Source organism: Rhipicephalus sanguineus, chromosome 7, assembly GCF_013339695.2.
Source record: "Rhipicephalus sanguineus isolate Rsan-2018 chromosome 7, BIME_Rsan_1.4, whole genome shotgun sequence".
Classification (NCBI taxonomy): domain Eukaryota; kingdom Metazoa; phylum Arthropoda; class Arachnida; order Ixodida; family Ixodidae; genus Rhipicephalus; species Rhipicephalus sanguineus.
In genome coordinates, this window is record NC_051182.1 from 107,491,007 (window position 1) to 107,498,776 (window position 7,770).

Consider the following 7,770-nt stretch of genomic DNA (forward strand, 5'->3'; position numbering starts at 1 on the left):
CTAGAAGGAAAGAAAACCAGTTGTCAATTATTGTGAGACACGATGCACCTGTTTTAGAGATACACACTAGTTTGCCTATAGACACATATCTAGTTTTAACACCAAGTTTGGAACACCACCATATGACAGCGAGATCAATTATAGATGCTATCACACATTGCAGGGGAGGAAGTTTGCAGTTATCTTGAGTAGATAACAGCCTGAAAATTAAAGGCAGATGCAATTGCAGCATTACTATTAGATATATTATTAATGAAAGAGGTGTCATAAGCTGCACTACAGCTCGCCAAAAATTTTGCGAAGAGGCTGAGGCAATCTCACTATATAGTGGAAGTGTTTTGCCAACTTGATCTTGGCTCGAAATTCCTCCTTCGCTTGGTTAAAAACAGAGCAGGGTCACATGTATTATGTTTTCAGTGCTGCACTCAACTAATGACAAATGTAATGTCTCGTTATGCAGAGCTTTGCTGAGCTTTTTTCGTCATTTTAACGAAAACAAAACTGCTCGAGATAACGATGTCTTGTCATTACGGCTGCTAAAGGCACTGTTGACTGATGCAAGTGCTCGCGTCGAAATGACGCCGACATGGCACAAACTGAAGACTGAAAACGCAAGTTTCTGCATTGCTTTGCCCTGAATTGTTGCACTTTATTCCGTGAGCACTTTACCCACGTTACTCAATGTAGATATACTTACGCGAGTTATTGCCGATCACGCAGCAAAGGTCCACCAGCAGAGCGTGGTGGGTGACAGCAGGAAGAAACACAGTCTGCTGAGGGACGGTCTAGTGGGGTCGTCATCTCTGAAGCAAGGAGTGGATGACCTACAAGAACTGGCAGGATTGTCCTTTGCGTGTGCCGGGTGCGAAGGTTGGCAAGCTAGAAGAAAAAGTGAGCCACCTTCATTTTGATATATCTGTGCACTGTGCTGCTGGAAATGACTGAAATGTCTAGTATAATTACTCGTATGTGTAACTGCTCGAGATAACCGCATTCTGTCGCTACCAATATGGCCACTACAGGTGCTGACTGACGCAGGCGCTGACATCGAAGCCAGACCAGTATGACAAACTAAAAACTGGAAGCAAAAGTTTATGCGTTGCCTAGCCCTAAATTGTTCATTTGAATACTTGAGCACTATTCTTGTAAAAGTAAAAGCATAGAAAACGGAGAGTTGGTAGGAATGCATTATGGAAAGTTTCTCAGCGGACACACTTACGGGAAGACAAGCGCTGACTCGACTCAGTTTGTTGGGGTGTGCTCTTTGACAAACAGGTTTGACAGAAATAAACCGGCACGAGAAATGACCGAAGCCTTTTGCATGTAGAAATGTGCGGATAACTGCTCAAGTGAGTACTCGCAAAGAATTCTTTGAGTGCTACGTAATCGATTTGTACTTTCCGCTTCATGTTGCAGATCTTTTTCTATGCATTTTTTTAGTCGTACTGCTTGTGAATTTTCGTAATATCTTGCACATGCGTTCTTCAGTTAGACTGAGTATTTGTGTGTGTATGTGGGTGTACATTTCCCCAATAAATTGAGTTGGGAGTCTGTGCTTGCTTGTCTTCCCTTACATCTCTCCTCCTGTTACTCATTGTAGATGTACTTACGCAAGTGACTGCAGATCGCCGAGCAAAACGTCCATTACGAGAATGCAGTGGGCACCAGCAGGGAGGAGAAACTGTCGGCTGAGTGACGGTCAAACCGTGGAAGTTGTCTTTGGTGGAGCAAGGGCTGGATTAAATACACGAAGGACCTGCGGGATCGTCCATTGCGTGCGCCAGATGCAGCGCTGCAAGGAAAAGCCAGCCACCTGTTAATCGTGGCACGACGTGATGCACCTGTTTTACCGATATACACAACGTACTCTAGGTGACTAGAGTGCATATAACTGGGGATGTACGAATAGTAAACTATAAGTTCGAAGCGAATACTTTCGAATCGAATAGTGCATATCATATATTACAAAGAAAAATTAGCACATTTGTCATGACCGATACAACCTGCACAATATTTTTTTTAATTGGAACAAGACGTGCGAATGTCAATTCATTTTGGTTCAAAGTGAAGTTGAAGCAACTCTGAATAGTAGCAGGATTTGAATTTCAGTAGGATGCAAGTGATAACTGGACAAATACGTTAAGTTTTAAAATTTACGATACGTAGATCATATAAGCCCGTGTAACACGCTGTTACACTTAAAAAAAGTGATTAGTCGATGTGACGGCAATACGTTAATTTAACCTTGAAATGAGGCTTTGCAGTGGTGCGGATTTTTCCTGGACAGGTGTTCTCATGGCATAGAACTACTGACCGCAGTGACACACCCTTTATAGGGAGGTTACATGCAGTCTAATAGACGCCTATTCGTTCATTTCGAATACTTCTAAATTTCAAATAATTTAAATTCGTGTCGAAGCGAATTCGAATACTGCAATATTCGTTTGAATATTCGAAGTTCTCGAACATTCGCACATGCCTATAACCCTTTCCGACACAGCGTCCCGATTTGTAGACTTTTCTGTGCGCCATTTCTGTGCTCTATTGGCAAGGAAACGACCGCAAACACTGAGCTGATGGTAAATTAACCCATGTATGCCCAGAGTCCTACATATAGGAGGCTTCTTTGATGCACTTTAACACCGCTATATCTTTAGCTGATGACTATAGCGCCACGTACAACACATCAAGCAGGTCTCATTGAGGCCTGCTCGATGTGCTGTACGTGGCGCTGGTCATCAGCTAAAAAAATAGCGATGTTAGAGAGTATCAAAGAAGAGTCCTATATGTAGGACACTGGGCATATATGAGTTAAGAATTCTGCTTGCCGAAAGTTCCTTTATATCCCTTATGGTTGGAATATTTTGCTAGAAGAATGCTTTTATGAAGGCAGTACAGCGTTTAACGAGACGTTGGACGTGGCGCGTTTCGGCAGGAATTAAGGTACCTTTTTTACATTTTTGAAAATTCTCGCTGCCAGCAAATAACTACAGCATGGAATTTGAGTGGGTCGTTGAATTCAGTCTATGAATAACTATAGCATTACTGAATGTACAATTATTACATTATTTACACTGTAATTGCAATTAATTGCTGTAATATACAGTATCCTACCACATCCACTTGCGTAAAGTTTGGTCTCCAGAACATTGGCATCAGTGTAAATTTCACACATTTATAGACAGTCAATAATGCGTCTCGCAAAGGGATAATGTAATGGTGCGCTTCTCACATAACTAACCCGAGCAGCGCGAGCATAAGTGGAAGCTCGTTGAGCAAGGGGAAGCTATAAGCACTGGATAACACGTTAAATTACCATGCAACCTCACAAGTTTGGCGATACTAGGAAACTATGGCGAGTGGCAATATACTGTGAACATGCTCCACCCTTGCCAGCCTATCACTGGCTCACCTGCCAAGTTGGTGCCGCTAGCGAAGCTCGCAGCAATGGTGGCTATTTCAGTGGTCCCTGAATTGCTGGCGGTGCACCTCCTTGTCAGTGTTTCCTGGTTCTGCAGTCCATGGTGCAGGTGTCGCCGCCCCTTTTCAAAGCTGCATCGACACGTCTCAGTTACCAAGTAGAAATAAAATTTAAGATTCTATTTTCCAAAACTACGGCAAGATGACGTGCAGGTTGGACTTGGGGCTCTTTATTTAATGAAGTGGAGTTCCTAATGGGCACATAATTTTACAACTATGCAGTTGTCTGCATTTTGCTCCCAGTTAAATGCATCCACTGCGGTCTTCGTCCTAGTGCTGATCGGCGCAACGTCGTAGCTGCCAAGCCACTGGGTGCGAGTGCCATGAAAAGCCAACATGTTTCAGAACAGCTGTGTGTGAACCAAGTCTATGACTGTATGAATTTTTAAAACCAGTGTTCCATTGTCTAAAAGGGAACATGACATGATCAGACGATTTGTGGTTTTCAGCAAAAGATAGAAGTAGAGGGCCTATTGCGCCTGTAGATATATGAAAATTAGATTGCAAAATAATGTTTCAGTGCAAAATAAGCCCTGAATTCGCCGGCTATAAACCCGCACGACCACCGGCAACTGCCATTTTGCCAGCTTTCAATGCGAAGCTGAAGAAGGCCGAAATAGCTTGACAGCGTGGCAGCTGGCTACGGAACAAACCCGTTTGCCAGAATGCCGATGCTCGCAAAGCAAGCAGTTTGTTAGGTCACAGTTCACACGTGTGCCACTGTTGCCCGACCCTCAGTGCCGCTCTCGTGTTTATTAAAATATTCAGTTACCAAGAAGGTGCTCGACTAAATGCATGAGAGTTAAGAACGAGAGAGAAGACTGGATAGGATGCTGGCGTCCCGTCTTCTCTTTCCTTCTCAGTATGCGCCACAAATCTTAAGCTACGCACCAGTCAGCCTAACAGTACATTCTGCTAAAGCATATTCCCATTGTCATTCACCGTATTGCTCGAAGTACAAGAGGTTCTCACGCGAGGCTGTGTTGGTTGAGAGGATGTCAACCAGGAAGACCCGTTCAGTGCCAGCAGGGAAATGCTATGGGGATGGGCTCTCCTCTCCTGGTCCAAACGAAGACAGTAGTAGGTTGCGCAGGTTGAGGACCTGTAATGTCACAAGGTAGCTTGTAGTCCTGAATGTGCGCATTGTACTATCACGAGCACAACGACAGAACACACGAGCGTGCGGTGAATAGCATCGAACCCCAATCTGAATGACACTCGGAGAGCACTAAAAAATAAAGTGGAAAGGGTAATGCTTTTCCGTGAAATCACTCGCACCACACGTCCAGTTTTACGATGCGTGGCATGTGACAAGAGCTTCATATTATAGAACCCATTGTAGCACTCATGCGCGGCAAAGTATCGCTTTTTAAAATCAATTTTGCTGTATCCCTAATTTTGTGTTACACGCACACAAGCGAATGGGAAAGCGATATTTTGCACGGAGCTATAGACTGCACACTATAATAATAATTGCTGGGGTTTAACGTCCCCAAAACACCATCTGTATATACTGCACCCTGCCGCGCTCTGCTTGTCATACCCGCCTTATACTCTCGAGTGGCCCGCGATACGCAATCAGCTGCAATTTTTTTATCGGCAATAGCGAGGTGGGTGTGCCGACATTTAGCAGAATCGCAGCACCCTTTCAGTATGTTTCCGACAGTGGCCACCGCAAATCTTCCCGCGTTGGGTTTGAGGACTGTCATGCACTCGCGTGTTCCTGCTCGTATTGCTCACAATTGTACTTCCACTTTTACAGGTTTACAGCGTACATTCGAGAGGTTGCAAAGCAGCCACTGAAGGCCAGACGTCTTGCCTGAACAATATTTCAACTCCTGTCTCCTGATGGCGCTCGAACTTATTCGACAGCACTCGAGCACTGGCTGTGGGGGCTTGTATGGACCCACGCAGGAACATGGCAGCCACCTTGCGTTCAGCATACTAATATGGCCACCGGGCACTGAAACGACAGTTGGGGAGAACTCTTGAAATAAGGAAAGTGGAAGACACATGGTCGATGCACAGCACGTACCAATCCCAACTAGAGGCCCACGGGTGATCCATGCACGTTCTCCTCCAAGGTCAGGATCATTGAAGACCCGGCTCGAAGACAAACCGGAGGGCAAGTGTGACCGTAGAAGTCGAACACACAAACCGTAGAATGACGGCGACTGCAATACACGCACAGGAACTGTTAACAAGCATAGACCTGAGAGTTATAGAATACGGAAAACTCGCCTGTACATTCATCGTGGCTACTACTCACTTTGCTGCTGATACAAGTCTATGGCATTGAGTTAACGCGACAACAATTAAGCAGCTGGGAAAACTAAGCTGTCTTGCACCCGCGGAGGCCCACGTTTCGTACCAGAATTAACCGGTACGAAACGGCGGCCAGGAGTGCAACGAAATCCGAAGTGGGCCCTCCTCCCGATGAAAACGCAAGGGGACTTCCAAAAGCTACAACCTGCCTAGTGTTAGCTAAAACCTGCCTTGTGTCCGCTAAACGTCCCCCTTTGCCACACGACTCGTGTGGTGACAGTGGCCGCAGCAGGACTTAGTGGGTGGACGTATGCGTAGACACGCACCGGCAGAGTACTACCCACCGAATGACAAGCACCGGCAAGGTAATACCCACCTATGTTGGTCTTTACAGTCCAGCGCCAGCCTCCCCAGGACGCCCTGTACACGACCTACCTAGGGTAAAACTATAGTGTGTGAGTGTTGTGTTGCCTGCCCTTCGCTGCGGCCACGACCTGCCATTAATGACGCATACGACTTCAGGTTTACAAAGCCCGAAGCAATATGCGCCGCCACACCAGCTGGTCCCCTTTCGGTTTCATCGTGGAGAAGAGCTATCGCGGCAACAACTGTGCCGAAGTTTAGCTAGATGGTTCCCTGCACGATTAACCTCAAGATTCAATGGCGCAAGCAAACTGGCAAGTGGCAATGGTCGTTGAAAGCAGGCCACCTTCGCCAGACCTGTTACTTGCTCAGCACACCCTCACCAATTCGATGCCGCTGATGAAGCTGGTTACAGTGACGGCGTCGGTGTTCTGTTAATTGCCAGGAAAGCCGCGTGATCCTTGTCCATGGTCTCCTGTTAGCAGCACGTGGCCCTGGCGACACCAACAGTTTGCAGAGCTGCAACGACACACGCATCATTGGTTACATTAATCAAATTCTGCAGTCTTACATGCGATAACAACGATACGATTACAAGGCACACCGTATATGGCAGAGAACTGTTGATTACTTTCAACCATCCAGAGCCCTGCTAACATTCACCAAAATCTATTTACAGTATTCATGGACTGAAAAAGAAAATTTTATGGTTAAGCAATGCTAGTACACTTGCATGGAAGCCAATCTTCGCTTTAGAGCCAGATTTGCTCTAGTGTCCCCATTTGCTCAGCTTTAGCAGAGAGATTGCTCATAGCAGTAGTGATAGTAGTAGTAGTAAACAACTTCATTGAGGTCCTGAGAAGCTAGGCATGGGGGGAGGGGGGGCTACTAGGTAGGTTCCTACCCGGCCATTGGTTAGCCTCATGTCTGAAGAGAGAGGGAGTCGTTACACTGAAAAAAAAAACAAAAGTGTCATGCTTCAATCTGCGATTAGTGTACACTGGTGTTGCTGCGTTTTACCTACACCAAAAAGCAGCATCCGTAGCTGGGAATTGAGCTCGTGTCCTCAAGCTTAGAAGCACGACGCCTCAGCTGCTAAGCCACCATGGTTGGCACCAGTCGTGAAATGCATTACGTACATGCATTGCCCGAAGTATACGACTTGTACTTACGAGAGGTACCCCACAGCGGACGGCACGCTCCAGCCGGGGGAGAACGCCGAATCAACTTTTGCCAGAAGCGAAAGTTGACAAGCTGAAACGACACGGGAATAGCTCGTTACTCCCGACAGTTGGCGAGGCAAGAGGAATGCTTTAACTTACGCGAACCGGTGTAGGGCGGCGTCGGGCAAGACGTCATGCGCAATAGTGCAGGACGCCTGCACTATTACGCATGACCGTTGCGCAGGACGCGGTGTTCTTCATTCGCCTCATTCGCTCAAGCGGATGAGATGACGAATCGTGCGACCTGAAACAGATGGGACAATTGTTAGAAGACCGAAGCGCACACAGAAGGCATGATAGAAATGATGCCTTGGCGTTAGAAGAACAGGGCGTGAAAGACGACAGGAACATGTGCATGTTCTGCAGTCTTTCACGCCCCGTCTTTCCAGCACTAAGGAGTCAGTTATAGCAAACCGCCAACTAGGCCAAAAACCCGTAC

At 46.4% G+C, this 7,770-nt stretch overlaps 1 long non-coding RNA gene across 1 annotated transcript; it reads right to left on the bottom strand.

The window, feature by feature from the left end:
• Positions 1 to 6,364: 6,364 nt before the first annotated feature.
• LOC119399726 (uncharacterized) lies at positions 6,365 to 7,560 on the bottom strand. The gene is made up of 3 exons (XR_005184941.2): positions 7,431 to 7,560; positions 7,281 to 7,362; positions 6,365 to 6,627 (listed from the first exon to the last, which is right to left on the bottom strand). It is a non-coding gene; the product is annotated as an uncharacterized LOC119399726 (long non-coding RNA).
• Between the last annotated feature and the right edge of the window lie 210 nt (positions 7,561 to 7,770).